This window comes from Toxorhynchites rutilus, chromosome 3 (assembly GCF_029784135.1).
Source record: "Toxorhynchites rutilus septentrionalis strain SRP chromosome 3, ASM2978413v1, whole genome shotgun sequence".
NCBI classification, from domain to species: Eukaryota; Metazoa; Arthropoda; class Insecta; order Diptera; family Culicidae; genus Toxorhynchites; species Toxorhynchites rutilus.
The window spans coordinates 7070380-7087121 of record NC_073746.1 but is presented as its reverse complement, the minus strand read 5'-3'; the positions used below and the strand labels follow the sequence as shown (position 1 = coordinate 7087121).

Sequence of the window (16742 nt, the reverse complement as noted above, 5' to 3'; positions counted from 1 at the left end):
CACAAACAAACCTGGTAAACAACTGGAATCCTCCTCCTGAAGATAATAAATTTCTCTCGCGTTCGAAGAGCTGTGTGTGTTTATCAACAACGTTATCCAGAGGTAATTGTGTTCCATCGTAGTCAGATCATCAGTACATATTCATTTCAATTTGAGTTTTTACATGTTATTTGAAATATTGAGAATAAAAAGTGTTGCTACAATTATTCCTCTAAGTGAACTCATGATTGCTCCCGATCATCTGTTTATAGTACAAGTTTAAGGACTCCGAACGATTCAGTCCAATGTTCGAAAATAATGCCATGAATAAATAATCCCCACAATATTTACAAAGTTACAAGTCACTTAATATTCCACGCCATCTTATAAAGGGTGATCAACCAGGTGTTTTTTTTTAATTGTTAAAAAAACACAAACATGTAAATGGAGCTCAAAATCTTTATTTATGATTTAATAGGACATTCTTTGCCAATTTTTTTTTTTTTTGAAAATAATTTCATTCAAATGTTGGCCAAAACTACGCTTTAGGTGGTCCATTCTGAAAGTCCAATTTTCAATCACTCGTTCAAGCATTTCGACCGGTATGGCGCGAATAACACGTGTGATGTTGGCTTCCAGAGCTTCAATCGTAGCTGGTTTATCAGCGTAGACTTTAGACTTAACAAATCCCCAAAGAAAAAAGTCCCAGAAAATCAGCGGCTCTCCGAAATGACGTCTTAATAAATTCATTGTTTCACGAGCTGTATGGCAAGTGACCCCGTCCTGTTGAAACCAAATGTCGCCGAGATCATTAGCTTCAATTTCAGGTAGCAAAAATCCGATATCATGGTGCTGTAGCGAGCACCAGTTACGTTTCGGCCATCGTCATTTTTAAAAAAAATTGGACCGATGATTCCACCAGCCCATATACCACACCAGACCGTTGTTTTCTCTGGGTGTAACGGTAGTTCTTGAACATGTTCTGGTTGCTCTTTATCCCAAATGCGGAAATTTTGCTTATCGACGTAACCGTTGAGCCAGAAATGCGTCACAAAATTTCGGTCGAAAACAGCGGATCTTCTTCGGTCTATTCGAGAACCCAATCAGCAAAACGGTGAGGTGCAGGAAGGTCATTTGGCTTCAATTTTTGTACGAGCTTTATTTTGAATGCTTTCAATTCAAGATCCATCCCTAAAATGGGCCAAGTTGTTCCATACGACATGCCAAGTTGCTGAGAACTGTGCAGAACATACACTCTCTGCTATTGCCGCTATATTTTCAATACTTCTTACTGGACATGGTCTATACGGTCGAGTATTCTAATCCAATAATGAATATTCGGATTCAATTTTGTTGATGGTATGCCGAATAATAGCTTCGGTAGGCCGATTATGTCGACCATAACGCGGTCTGAGCGCACGAAAAACTTTTTTCACAGAACGCTGATTTTGATAATACAGCTGAACAATTTGTAGACATTGTTGCGGTGTAAGTCTTTCCATGATGAAATGGCAAACAATACTGAACGAAACCACGATGACAGTTTACCAGAACTCACGCGAGATCTATAAAAAAACCCTATTGAAAAAAAATACCTTGTTGTGAATGATCACCCTTTAGTATCAAAACAACGATGCTAACCTTTTGATGAGTAGTCCAAAACACGTCTGACTCAGTAAGAACGTGAATCCATACACGAGACGCGGTTGGCGGTTCCGTGGCCACAGAAGAATATAATCCAAACAGCACTGGATGAATATCCTTTTCTTTTTTTCAATATTATTCTGTCTAGGAGATGAAACAGATCCAAACTCGAAAAACAAAAACAATTCTCACAAATTGTTTTTGCGGCGATTTAACTTATGATCTTCCCTTGTAGAAATGCACCTGTGAGAGCACACATAAAAGCGTAATGTATCACTTCTCCCTCACATAAACCTCATTTGCACAACACGCGAGATAAACGCAGCATCCAATAATGCACAAATATGCTAAACGAACAATGAATTATACTCGCTCAAGATGAGAAAAGGATGCATCAGTATCGCCTTCCGAACCTCGAGGATACCCTCTTCACTTTCAACTATCACCGATGAGCACCAACACCCACAACACAGAAAACACTCGCATCCAATCGCGACGAACGTTCTTCGTGGACTAACTGTACATAGCTCGAGAGTCCATTGTATGGTGGCGGAGCAGACGACGCTTCTATTTTGATTTCATTTTTGTTTGTTGTGTTCTGTTGATTTCCCCTAGAGTTCCGTCGCGGCGCGCATTTCGTGCGAGAGAACATAGCCGAAAGGAGAGAGGATGCCACCAGGGTACATTTATGACAAGGTAACCTGGACTCGAAGTGTGTAGCGGCACGATTCACTTATACACTCTCAACTATGACGTCTAGCTTTGACGACAAGCAGGGATCGCAAAGCAATTCATAGCAAGTTTTTTTTTGACGTAAAACTACGTCTTTCATTAAGGGTGTCGAATCAGAAAACAGGTCACGTTTTTATGAAATAAAGTTAATGTTGATAACTATTTTTGCTGCAAAAGCATTTTAACGATTTGCATACCAATCGAATCGGAAATTTTCTAAGATTTGTTTGATATGCTATACATTACAATCCCATAGTCTGTATATGGTTTAAATTGATGAAAATTGGAAGCATTCCCATTTCCTCATACATTTGTTCTGTCCATTTGTGTGCTTTCCCAAACAGAGCTGTCAATAAAGAGCAACTTATGCTAGAATCCCGCTAGAATAGAAACAACGAAGGGGGCTAGCGAAAAGAGAATATTTGCGAAGTAAACTCCACGCTTCTAGCCATCAGCGTTTGGCTTTGTGTATGTTGCTTGTTTTCGTTGCGTGAAACTTAGAACCTGTTTATTACCTGTACATGTGAATAGCACACCTTCGATAATTTTAGTTGCCATTCGTATTTACTCTCGTGCGCACTGGCTCTGTTCAGATGCAACAAGCTCCTAGCTTTGTTGACGGTTTTAACCGAGAGTCGAGAAACGATTTTCATAAACGGTCATTCTCGCGATGTTTCATTTTTATCACTGCAACTGTGTGCATCTGTTAGACGCGTGTTTGATGCTTGTTGAACGGCGATGCACGGAATATGCCTCTCGTTAAATAATCAGTGCAATGCGTGCATTGATATAAAGAAACAAATTGCGGCACATGACCAATTTGTGTATTGTTCTCGCAAAGGCAAGAGAGAATCGTTGCTTCTCGAAATGATTTTACAAAACCACGCAAGCCATTAAACCTTCTCAGGGTCCCTGGAACTTCTTACTAATTATTTATGAAATTTCGACGTATTCAGGGCCAAAAACAGGATTTTTATAATGTACATCCCATCGATATGAGTTATTTTTTCACGAAGATACAGCATGTCAAAAATCACTCAAAATTTCAGACTTCGCACTCTGTTCCTCTAATCTTTTTTTTGGATGTAGTTGCCACGCCCTGATAAAGAATTAACGGACAGAGGCAACTATGTTGCCACCAATTTTTTTCAACTGTTTCAAAAGTTTATTTTTTTATCAGAGATAAATTTGTGTTCTTCCTCATGTAAGGATTATGTTCTCTGAAGTTGAGCCGATTCCTTGCCTAGTTTCCACGGTTTTATAAAGAGTTAACCCTTTAAAAGTCAGTGGCTATATTTCCACCCACAAAAAATTATTTTTTTTGCTGCACTAGGAAAATTGTTTTAATATTGTTTTTTAGGAGTATTTGGAAACATTCATTTTTTTTAAGGCCGCTAGAAGTGTATGATATAGATTTGGGATTAATTTATATGTAAAAAAAAACTACGATTTTAGAGCTATACTGTTCCGCTTTTTTATACCAACAATAGAGTGAGCTTACCAGACAGCGACGGAAATATTGCCACCATCGTTTTTGGAGCTCACAGGAAATGGCAACTCCAACTTCAAATTGCCACCAATTGTTTCACCCTTTATAAGACCGTGACGAATATATTGCCACTGACGAGAATTTTTTTATTTTCGGTGCACTTGGAATATTATTTCAATATTTTACTCAACCATAAACTTCTAAAGGTATCTGGAAATACTTCATTTTTAAGGCTGCTAAACATGTCATTTTTTGTAACAAAACCACGATTTTATAACGCCGGTAAAAAACTCTGTTGAAATCGCTAGAAGATGATAAATTTTTCACTGTAAACGTAAAAGTTAAGGTTCTACTTTGTAAGATCATGCAGTTTTTTTTGAATAAAATAAATGGTGTATTTGATGAAAAATTAAAATTTTTAATTTTTTTTTCTGAAACTCTATAAAAAATTGTCATAGTTAGAAGGAAAATAGAAAAAAAAAACAGGAAGTGGGTTATATCTGTGATATAGCCGCAAGGGTGACGTAGGACTATTTTTGATTTAGTGATTATTTGATTTTCGATGCTGATTCTCTCTTGGTAACCTTCTCTTCTTCTCCTGATAGTTCGGCTTTTCTGCGCTCCCTCACAGTTCGAATCAAACTGAATGCGTTTCAGGTCAGGTCAGGTAATGAATCACTCGATCCCTCGCCGTCCAGCTTGTCCAAATCATCCAGCAACGATGTTGTTCAGTCGATATCCTCGCGAAAAATGAATGCGTTTCACCACCAGAATATCGCTTAAGGGGATATTCTAGTGTAGAGACACGAATTTCGGACGTTTTTTCGAACTCCGTAAAAATAAAACAAAGAATATTTTTACTATCCATTATATCATTATTCGTTTATCTATCTTTCAACAATAAAACAAAAATAGGACGGAAAAAAAATATTCATAATTAGAATAGTTACATGCTGGTGAAGTGAGGGTGTTCAAAAAAAAGTTGTGCCATGGCGTACACGATTCCAGTCCTTCTGGTTATCTGAAACAAAAAAATCGAACAGATTCTGAATCAGTAAAGATGTCGCTATGGCATGAACCTCGGACAAGTCAAAAACATGGGTTTTAACAAAATGGCGGCCGTTTGAAAACAAAAATGCTGTTTAAAACGTTTTTTTTTGCGTTTACCGATTTTTTAAAAATAGTAAAATTAAAAAGTTATAATTTTTTATTGGTTCATGCGATAGAGAGATGTATGCAGATTATTTTCATATAAATTTGACATAAATCGGTTCAGTAGAACTTGAGATATCGTGTACGCCAGTTAGAAAAAAACTAGTTCCGAGAGAAACGCGTTTGAAGTTCATTGTGATGGCCGTAACAGGTTAGATACCACATCACTAAGATGGCTCTAACTAGGTAAATAATAGGATTTTCGATAAGTCCTTTCTAGAGTATATTCTTGAATGCCTAAACTACAGAAATATGGTAAAAAAAAATTTCGATTTTTTCAGATTTCTAGACTAGAATACCCCCTTAAGCATGCTTTTTGTCCGTGATTGAATCGAGAGAAAGTGTGGTTGAGTGTGAATGAACTCTCTGAGTTTGAAACTTTCAGCGGGTGAGCAATAATCGATTGAAAATTATATGATTTTCGCGATGCGGAAAATTTCCGTTGCTCGTGCATCCAATATTGGATACGAAAAAATTATACTGATGGGGAAGAATAACCTTCAGAAGCTTTCCTGCTAATTAATTGCACTTGATTGAAAAATCACAAAACCAAATGTGTTCGATCGCAGCAGTATTATATGGATAGAAAACATTAAAATAAACTCTTTCGCTTGAATATATTTTTCAATTCCAAGGGGAACTGGCATATTATTTTTCAGCAACGATTACATCTTTCCGGGATCATCTCGATGCTGGACAGCAACCAAATGAAAAGAATTACGCGCGTGTATGTGTGTTTGGCGGCTGCTCCGATGCCTCAAGCGGAGCCGTTTTTAGATGCTTATACTCTCTGGTCGCCTTCTCAGCTTCACCACAACAGCGACAACATGCTGCAATCGCTGTTCAATTATAACTGAGTGGATTTCCGAGCGGCGCTCGCTTATATACCGATTGGTGATTTCAATAGCATGTTTTGAAAGCAATTTTAAGGCTATTGAAACAAATTTTTAGATCAAAAAGTAAGAAGAATATAACGCGTAGACATTTTATCTTTCGAATGAACTGTTTATCATACCATTTCGTTCAGTTGTTTAGGAGCTATTAACGCTCAGAATCTCGGTCTCTGGCGTAACGCTTTCGTTTTCGAAACTTTGATTTTACACCCCGGTATAGAAATGAAAGACGTAGTCCTACGTCAAAAAAGTCTGTCTGTCTGATTCTTATGGACTCGGAAACTACTGAACCGATCGACATGAAAATTGGTATGTAGGGGTTTTTGGGGCCGGGGAAGGTTTTCATGATAGTTTGAGAACCCTCCCCCCTCTCTAAGGGGAGGATGCCATACAAATGAAACAGAAATTTCTACATTACTCTTGAATTAATCAAGCAAATGCAACCAAATTAGGCATCTTATTTGCAAGTGGTTGAAAAATCTTGAACGAAAATTGTGTCTGAAAATAATCTGATGAGTTGAAGTTTTGAAAATAATGATGAGTTTTGGCAGAAGTACTAGCATTTTTTCAGTAAAAGGTAAATCCGTTATTTGAATTTTTCTAGTTGCCGAAGGGGAAAATTTAATACGGAGAGAGGAGAAAGACAAATCGATGCATTTCACCATGAAAATGTTCACAATCGCATGTGCAAATATAGCAATATTTCAACTACTCAACTACTAGGGTGACAATTCGTCAAATTTTGGTAAAAAAATCCTCACATAAAGAGGGTTTAAAAGGTTAAAGCTCCTCATCTTACATCATCTCACATCGGAAGACGTCCGAGTTTTGCCAAAGCTCACATGCGCCGATAGTGGGACATGGTATGTCATGACAAAGAACGTTTTCAAAAGAATACATTTTGCTATATACCATCACGAGAAGTCCTTCAATTATTTTTAGACGTAGGACTACGTCTAACCGGAAGATATAGGGGGTGAAATGGAAATCTAGGCACTGCACAAGTAGGAAAAAATGCAAGATTTGGAACGCTTATAACTCGAGCATTTCTCAATAGATCGCAAAGGTTTTTGCATCAATTAATAAGAAATATATCTACGCATCTATCCTAACGAATAACATTTCATTTTTCTTGAGATAAATGATTGAATAATTGTGAAATATCAAGCATTGTCCAAATGCACTATGTGCCCATTTTTGATTGGTCCATGTTGTGCTCCTCAAATCATACCGACCAAAACGGGCAACCAGAGCAGCAGCGAAATAGAATGAAGCACGATTGGAAAGGAAAAAGAATAAAAATGAACCAAACATTGGTCGCAGTCTCACACATGCGTAATTCTCGAGCTAGCCAGTCAGCTTAAAAATCCCCGCTCCGCTGCCGTAACGATCATTCTCATCCAAACCATACACCACATCGGTTCGCATCACAACACATCAACAAACCAACCCAAGCAGCCATGTCTGAACATGGTAAAGGAGGAAAAGTGAAGGGAAAGGCAAAATCCCGCTCGAACCGTGTTGATCTGGAGTTCCCCGCAAGGCTAGCTAGGCCGAGCGCGTTAGCACCAGTGCACCAGTCCACCTAGCCGGCGTTATATAGTTTCGGCCGCCGAAGTGATCGAGTTAGCTGGCAAAGCTGCTCGCGAAGATAAGAAAACCCGCATTCGGAACAGAACGCATTCGGTTCGGTGGACATCAAGACAACAGGCAGTTGCAGCGAGTGGCGAGTGGCAAACGGAATCGCAAAACGGCATCAGGTAGCAGAAGAAAAAAGTTTGTTCTTTATACAAACTGCTTTGGTGGCAAATCCAGAACAAGGCGGCATCGAGGGCGTTCGAAATGGTTTTTTCAAAACCACGAGTACTAAGTTTTCTAAATTGGAACCATTCCATAAAACAAGGCGCTTTTCAGGGCCATTAAACCTTCCAAAAAAGAGTTTAGGAAATACAGTTCAATGCTTTCTAAAACATTATCCAAAACAATAATAAAACACAAATTGATGTTTTCATAATTTGTTTGCCAGGATCTGATGAGTATGTGAATTTGGCAGTTGTTCTGAGCTTATTGATAGTTGGGGACTTTCCTGATTATTCTATTTACACTAATTCTTAAATTGTTTCCAGATTGAAAGTACATTAATTTACAATTAGTTCGACATTTAGCTAATTGGACGGACATGTAATGCGACTTATTTAGTTGGACATTTTTGTAAACATAGAGATCCAAATTATGACCCCACATTGAAAGTCGACACTGTACCACTGTCATCGCAAATGTTCAATTACAGGATAAAATCGCCTCCAATGCGACACTGAGTGGCGCTTCGGCACGTCGCATTGAATGTAATTTACTGTACAACATGTCACAAAACTGGATGGGAAGAAATTTTCCAACTGTGAAAGCTGTGGCGAGTGGCAAATGCAATCGCTAAACAGAAAGGTTTAACCGAACAAGATGGGGATATCGAGTGATAACAAAACGATAAACTCTTTAGATTGAAGATTATTTTGTGATCCTGAAAAGGACCCTTTTCAGCCTGCATGTGAATCCAACGAGCGAACAAATCGTAATGAATGTATTTTTTTGCCATCGCTCCCTTTTAATGCTCATTCGTTCGTCTCGTTGGACTCGCCCCTTTGGCTGAGTCTGCCGATTTGTCTCTATCCTGTGAGTGTGTACCGCTAGAGTACAAAACGCGCGCTGATGACCACCTATGCATTCCCTATCACAGCCATCATTTTGATTGTACGATATGTGCATACGCCAAAAGTTGCCCGGCGTTGATAAGTACAAAGGTTTCAGAAAAAAACGCAAAAACACAACGCCAAAGGTTCTTTTCAGAACCCCCAACATGTTCATAAAGAGTAAACAGTAAACTAATCCATTTTTCAGGTAGATAGGTAGGTATTCACGTAGGAGAAGAAAATAAAACAATATATTTAAAATATATATTTAACAAAAGCTGTCCCCTTTGTATAGTCCTACGTCACTCCGGTTATGTCCCCGACGTTACCCACCCGTCTTTTTTACTTTTAACTTCGCTAGGTTATCTACAGTGACGAAAAAAAGTTCAATTTGGATAGTACTGATGGTTTCAACGGGTATTGGCGTGATTTACGCAAGAAGAAACAGTATTTTTCAATCAGGAATTTTGGTAGAGGCTCCTGCATTGTTTGGGCGGGATTCTGTGCAACCGGAAAGCTCAAGATAGCTTTCACATCATTCAAGATGTTCTGGAATCTTCTCCTTTGCCGTGTTTGCGTGGATATCGTCACAAAAATTCACCCTCCAGCAAAACAATGCTACTATTCATACAAGCAAGTAAACTAAGCAATGGATGAAGGACCAAAAACTTATTTTTTTGAACTGGCCGGCTCGCTCTCCAGACTTGAATCCTGTTGAAAATCTTAGGGGGGATCCTTTTACGCAGAATCTTCACTGAGGGAAAACGGTAAAACACGATTTAAGAGCTCAAGGTCGCAATTTTGGAAAAATTGGAAAAATATCGAGAAATCCGTTCAGTAGAATTGGGTAAATAGTATTCCAACACGAATTTTCAAGGTTATTAGTCGAAATGACAAGGTTGCCAATTATTAACATGTAAATCAGCCGATCGTTTTGAATTTTTCATTGATAATACTTATGAATTATAGAAACTTATAGAAACTGGACAGCTGAAATTATCATATTTAAGCACAATAAATAAACAAACAACTCTTTTGAACGAAATTGATTTTGAATATACTTTATTCTAAGCATTCAATAATGTATGAATCTACCTTGTTGAAATTCCAACTGTTTGTGTTGCAACGAAATAGAATCAGAGTGGTCTTATAGAAGTTGGACAGAGTATATAAATATGCATCGATGGATTCCCGGAAAAAATCGCAATGTTTGTATTAACCTAATTTTCCCAAAAATAACTAAATGTTCAAAATACAATTCTTATAAGTATGAGTATCATGTTAGTAGGAGTATCCATTTCAATTACAATGAATAATATATCTCCAAACAAAAATTAACCGAGCAAACGTAAAGAACCAGGCATACGTATGCCATCCGACGTTCGATAAAGCTCGATCGGATCTTACTAAAGGACCGTCTCCTGTGTTTCTAACTAACCGGGCAATCAGTGGAACACAGGTTTGCTTGCTAGAGGTCACCGTTTCCGACTCGGATCGCGTCAACTCGGTACCTAGAGGTCGCCTCGATTCTATATTCTCGTTAGATGGATACTTCGTCTCCATATCATTGAACTCTGAATAAATTTCATTGAAAATAAATTTTTAAAAATAAAATAAAAAAAAGGAAATAAATTCATGATTTCCGTGTGTTATTCATACCCATGAGGGTTTTTTCCGTGTGAAAATATTTCTGGCAAGCTTACGCTTATTTATGTTTATTTCCTTTGAGATTTTTTCCAGTCACGGCAACGATGAAGTCTTACAAAGTCATATTTGAATATTGTTATCTGTGCAAACGTGCGTCAATAACGCCGTTTTCATCATTCGTTGTGCACTCATTTTGTCAGCCTAAAAAACTGAACTTCTGTTCATATTTCAGAACAGTAACTCTTATCACAACTTTCTGTTCTATTCCTCCAACACTACGTCCCAATCCACATGAAAACTATTTGGAATTCCCATAGCGTTTCCGCTCTCCCAATACTGTTATACATTTTTTTTGCGAACTACCATCTCATTCATTAGAACCCATACGCGAAATTTATTCCGTTGAACGCAAACTAGTGTCGATACCGATGCATTTTCCAGTGAATTGATATCTTTTTAACGGTGCCCAGACACGCTAGAGTGACAACCGAAAAAAGCACCGATTTTAGTCGCGTATTAACGTTTCAGTGAAGCGGACGCGTGTTTGGGGAGAGAAGCAAATAACCCGGTGCCCTACACCTGTGAATACCTCGAAGCCGCGTGCACAATTACAACCGAGCAGAAGGTAAATTTGTTGGCTCTGGAGCGTGTATAGTTTGAGTGATAAAAATCCCTCTGGAAGAAAAACAAGTGTACATTTCCCACAACATCGTGAGTAATTTACACGTAGTTGTGATGATGTAGTTTCGATCCCGTGCTGGCCTAATGGACGATAACTTGGTAGAACTTTTCAAACACAGTGGTGCGACACGACACACGTCGTTAACATTTCATCTTGATATTTAAAAGAGCACGAAACCAAACTAAGTAGTGAATGAAACATCGAATACTAGAAAGCACTTAATTCAGTTCAAGGTCTCCGATCACGGTAAGAAAATTGGATCAATTTCACTCCGTGCGTTCGCGTCGTTCGCTCGAAACGTGTTTTGGTCATGATTGTGGTTAGCATGCGACGTGGAGCATAGTCGCAGCATAGTCTCATGGTTACGCGCAATAAAAGGGACATGAAAATGATTACGTGCACCCTCGCAACATATTGATCGGTTTGTATGCATGTGAGCTGAGACCGAATCAATTCGCATCTCTGCTTTGTACCGTTGCATAACAATGGAAGTTGATCTACTGGAGGAATGAAAAAAAAAGTTCAAAACGCACGAGAATTGGAGCCGGTTGTCTCGAAAATAGCCCAAGATCAACTCTTCGCTGATGTCTGCAAACGTTGAAGGCAATATAGGAGCATGCAATAATGATTGGATTGTTATGTTAGTGTATTTTGGAACTATCGGACAGGTGTGAAAAGCTAGACTTAACGTATCGTAGTCGCTTATGGTCGTCGTGATAAATGAGGCAAATTATCAAAGCCTGTAGAAGAAGTTTTACATGTTTCACTTAAGAGAGATAATATTTTTATATGAAATACATTGAATATATCCAAAGGAATAGTGTACTAGGTTCATCGAACTAATAGAAACTCATCAAAATGTGGAAGCTACACTCGAAGACTAATGGACATTAAAGTGATTCATAATAAAAGGAGTACAAAGTGTGTCAATATAATTTCAGGACTCGTGGCGAGAACTTATTTTCGATAAAGTTTTTTTATTATTCGATGTTTTTATTATTAAAAATTATTTCTGCAGTTGCAATACACTTGTCACATCGGGAAAATAGCGATTCTACTCTTGCTCATCTTACCATTCAAATCTGTTCGAATGGCCATAAGGAATAACTTTTTAATTTTACCCTAATATGAAAAAAAACCATTCATCGAGCGTCTCTCTACCCTTTAAAAACATGAATACTCTTGTCTTGCATAAATAATCATCGCCGTACATATTCTTCATAAATCGCAAAGTAACATAACAAAGTACCTTCACCGAATTTCTTGAAATTCAACAACTACTTTTTGTTCCATGTTAAGATTTCATTTTGTTCTATTTTCCGAAAAAAACATACATACCAAGTATGTTCAATAAATAATAGGCTCTTTGTTGAATCATGGAACACGTAACGCCATCTGTTGAACGTGTTGATGACATTGAAAAGGTAAAGGTCTTACCTTTCAAACGCAGCCAACTTTATGTAAATCGGTTGACAGGTTAAAAAGTTACGCGCTTTTTATTGACAGTATGTTTTGTTAAAAATAGCGAAAGTGGGAGCATAGTGGTCACCCTAAGGAATATGACCATTTCCATCGTCTACATACCGATTCAATTCACATTTATCGAAGAATTTTATAGTTCAAAATTGTGCTTCAAGATAGCAAACGGCTTTTTACTATAAAAAATCAAAATAGTACACTTATCGTCATTAGAAAAAAAGGTGAAACATCGCATTTTTTTTTTTCGCTTGGAGGTAAAGTGGCCACCTAGTGGGGGCAAAGTGATCACTCGCACATATCAAGCTAAATAGGATAGATTTATGCGTTTTTTTCGTCCAAATTTGTTCAAATCATATTTGATATTAGGTACATGTATGAAATAAGCTTGGTCTATTCACCTAGAGTCTCAATTTAAATTTTCTCATGCATACAAGAACGTAGTAAAAACACATAACGTTCCGCATAATGAGACTTGGTTTAGTTGGAGTGGCATATTTATCCAGGGTCAAAGCCACAAAAGGATCTTCTTCAAGAGCAGAATGTGATGCGGTATATCAGCTTTAGTAAACAGAACAATGTAAGTCGTTATTCACCTATGACTACTTTGCCCCCAAACATTGAATTAATTTGTATGCTAATGAGATTGCACAAAATATCTGTTCATCTCTCCTAGAATATGTGAATAGTCGTCCAAACTGATGATTTGTCCAATATATCAGATTGAATAAACTAAATTTCGCGAGATATTCCGTCGATGTCACAAATTTGTGAATCAAAAATTCACGAAACAAAATCTAATATTTGCTCTTTGTTCCATTGTATTTTTACGACACAAGCACAACACATATTGTCACGACATAACTGAACGAGACAATTGCATAAGTCATCCTACTAGCTCGCGATATGGACCAGAAACATTCTCTACCTTTACCATTTCTGTTTCAATCGGTGGATTGATGTCATTCGTATCTCCGATCACAGCCATGGCCGATGAAAAGATGAATTTCAGCTTTTTCGGGCCCTTGGCGATCAATTGCTTCTCCATTTTGGCCGGTTCTCTCATCCAGTAAATCTCGAAAATTTTTGAATTGGATTCTTGGACTCTTGGATTTTCTGACTTCTCAGTTCTTGGATTCTTAGATTCTTGGATTTTTGTATTTTTTTCTTTTGATTCTTGGATTCTTGGATTTTTTTATTCTTCGAATTTGATTCTTATATACTTGGGTTTTTTCTTGGATTGGATTATTGTTTTTTTTTTATTCTTGGTTTCTTGGATTCTTGAATTCTTCAATTCTTAGATTATTGTATTGTTCGATTCTTAGATTCTTGATTTTTTTGTAGTTTAATCCTTCGAATTTCGAATTCTCTGGAATTCTTGGATCGGATTCCTATTCTTCGACTTCTCAATGTTTGGATTATTCAGTTCTTGAATTCCTTGATTATTAGATTGTTTGTTTCGGTTGTTTTTAAATCTTTTTATTCTTGGATTTTTTGGTTCTTGGATTCATGGATATTTGGATTCTTGAACTATTCGATTCTTGGATTCTTAGATTCTTGGATTTTTGGATACTTTATCTTTTACTTCATGTATGGATTCTTAGATTCTTGTATTCCTCGATTCTTGGATTTTTGTACGTTTTTTGGATTCTTGGAATCCAGAATTCTTGGATCCTTCGATTCTTAGATTATTGGACTTCTGAGTCTCGGATTCTTGGAGCTTCGAATATTGGATTCTTAGATTTTTGAACTTTTTGATTTTTGAATTCTCCAATTCTTGAATTCCTCGATTCATAGATTTGAATTTTTGGATTGTCCCTCTTTTGGATCTTGGATTATTGAATTTTCGTTCTGTCATCTTTGGTTTTCTTAAATTTTTGAAGCTGTTTTTCATCTTTGGATTCTTAAATTCTTGGATACTAGAATTTTTGTTCTGTTATCCTTCGATTCATGGATTCCTGTACTTTTCGATTGTTCGATTCTTGGATTCCTCGACTCTTAGATTCTTGATCTTTAATCCTAGAATTCCTTGATTCTATGATCCTTGGATTTTTGAAAATCTTTTTTAATCCCTTGGATTCATGATTCCTTGATTGTTAAATTCTTGGATTTTTGTACTTTTTTTTTACTCTTGGATCCTTCGATGCCTAGATTCTTTGATTCTTAGATTCTGCGATTTTTTTAAATGTTTATATTCTTGGATTTTCAGATTCTTGTATTTATTGATTCTTAGATCGTTTGATTCTTCAATTCTTAGATTCTTGAATTCTTGAACTTTTGAATCTTGGATTCTTGGACCTTTTGATTTTTGAATTCTCCAATTCTTAAATTCCTCGATTCATAGATTTTTGGATTTCTGGATTGTTCATCTTTTGAATCCTGGATTCTCGGATTCTTGAATTTTCGTTCTGTTGTCTTGGATTATTGTAGCTTTTTTTATCTTTGGATTCTTAGACTCTTGGATACTTGAATTTTTGTTCTGAATCCTTCGATTCTTGGATTCTCGGACTTTTCGATGCTCGGATTCTTGAGTTCCATCTATTCCATTCCTAGATTCTTGATCTTTAATTCTTGGATTCCTCGATTTTTAGATTCTTGGATTTTTAAACCTCTTATTTCTCGGTTTCTTGAACTTTTCAATTCTTAGATTCTTGTACTTTCGATTTCGGTTTTCTTCGATTCTTGGATTATTTGATTTTCTATTTTTTGATTATTGAATTCTTGGATTTTAAATGCCTTAGATCTTGTGAGTGACTGATTTATTTTTCCTCTGTCTTACATATCTTCGATTCGCCTCTTATTATCTGGCTGTACTATTCTACCCGCTTATTTATGTTTTGCTTTCCAATGCCGTGAGACTCTCTTGGATTCATTGATTTTTAGATTTTTGAAACCTTGGAATAAATTCTTGGATCTTGGATTTTTAGATTTTTCATTTTTTATTCTTAGATTCTTGAATTGAATTCTTAGATTCTTGGATTTTTCGATTCATGAATTCCTCGATTCTTAGATTCTCGTATTCTCGGATTTTTATTTTTTTTATCATTGGATTCTTAGATTCTTGGATTCTATTATTCATTCGAGTTTTGGATTAGGTTATGAAGGTCTCGTCACCAATTATGATCACAACGTCGCACTTCGCCAGAAAGATGTTTTTTCCAGCACCTCCAGTCGCACCTCCCCAGGGAGGATGATTGTCTGCTGCTCAGATACGGCCTGTCTCAACTAATACTTCCGCATAAAAATGTTTATTTAGGTTCTTCCTCACTGTTTGGCCGGTTGCTTCCGGTTCAAGATACGGAACGATGAGAACACCTTGCTCTCGTTTTTCCCCTCCAGTTTCTACTGCGCTTTACGGTCGCGCGTCGAACCCATCATTCGTTTGACGCCTTGCACCTTATTCTGGCGAACACGAAGTGCCTCACGATGTCTAACTTCTTCGCTCCGGGGTGAAGCTGGCTGTACGAACAGAGCATCGAGTGTACTTGCTTCACTGTTCCCGTAATGGCTGCAGCATATCAACTGATAACGCTGTCACATTTATTGTGTACACAACCAGTGTTGCCAAATTTATATATGTTGTTGTTTTAATCTGAATAAAAAAAATAGGCTCAAGTGATACATAGTAAGAATATTTAAAACTATGCATTTAAGCACCGGAACTATTTTTTTCGGCAACAGATATTTATTCTTCAAAAGTGGGTAAGGATGGCTCTTGTAAATCCCTATCGTTTAAACTTGACAACGCTCCCAATTATACATTGATGCTTATTAGAATGGGAAAGTTTCGGAGAGCAACCTTGAAGTTCTGATAACTTAAATCGAATGTTTTTCTCATATGCTCGATCAGGTCCACACGAACCTGTCTTTCGTCTTCCATTGCTTTCACCATTTGTTCTATTTGCCAACATAAATATTCTTGTCGCTTTCGAAATGTTGAAAATCAGCAGCATTTGCATTGAACATTTATCCTACGTTAGAGAATCCTCGCGTATATTAGTGAAATCATTACATAAAAATCTTTCAACTCTTTATGTAGCATTGTAAATCAGGGTTTTCAGCCGGGAACCAACGGTTCATTCTGTTGATCTGGGGCTAAATATACACCCAAAATGGAACTGAGGTTCAGTTATTAAATCTTTAAGGATTATTATTCTTCAGTAAACAATTTGATATGTTTGTCACAGTTCACAATACCCAGTGTCAAAGTCACGTACAATGCGAATACTTCCAACCGATGCTCGTAAAAATTTTGACGGTATAAATACCAGGGCCAGAAATCTTCGACCATAAAAATTGAA

The 16742-nt window shown here is 37.1% G+C and overlaps 3 protein-coding genes across 5 annotated transcripts in view; 1 reads left to right on the top strand and 2 right to left on the bottom strand.

Moving 5' to 3' along the window:
* LOC129774717 (dynein axonemal light chain 1-like) overlaps positions 1 to 1552 on the bottom strand; it is a 107202-nt gene extending 105650 nt beyond the window's left edge. The window contains exon 1 of the mRNA XM_055778610.1: positions 1538 to 1552. The gene's annotated coding sequence lies outside the window, so the exon portion shown is untranslated. The remainder of the gene's footprint in view (positions 1 to 1537) is intronic.
* The window catches only part of LOC129774716 (CD63 antigen-like), a 208572-nt gene extending 206374 nt beyond the window's left edge, over positions 1 to 2198 (bottom strand). The window contains exon 1 of the mRNA XM_055778609.1: positions 1621 to 2198. The gene's annotated coding sequence lies outside the window, so the exon portion shown is untranslated. The remainder of the gene's footprint in view (positions 1 to 1620) is intronic.
* An 8281-nt stretch (positions 2199 to 10479) lies between these two features.
* Positions 10480 to 16742, top strand: part of LOC129777256 (CD63 antigen) — an 11991-nt gene continuing 5728 nt past the window's right edge. Inside the window, exon 1 of one of the 3 annotated variants that reach the window (XM_055783429.1) lies at positions 10480 to 10994. The gene's annotated coding sequence lies outside the window, so the exon portion shown is untranslated. Of the gene's footprint in view, positions 10995 to 11014; positions 11212 to 16742 lie in introns of those variants that run through there. The other 2 variants (XM_055783427.1, XM_055783428.1) reach the window with 2 other exon arrangements.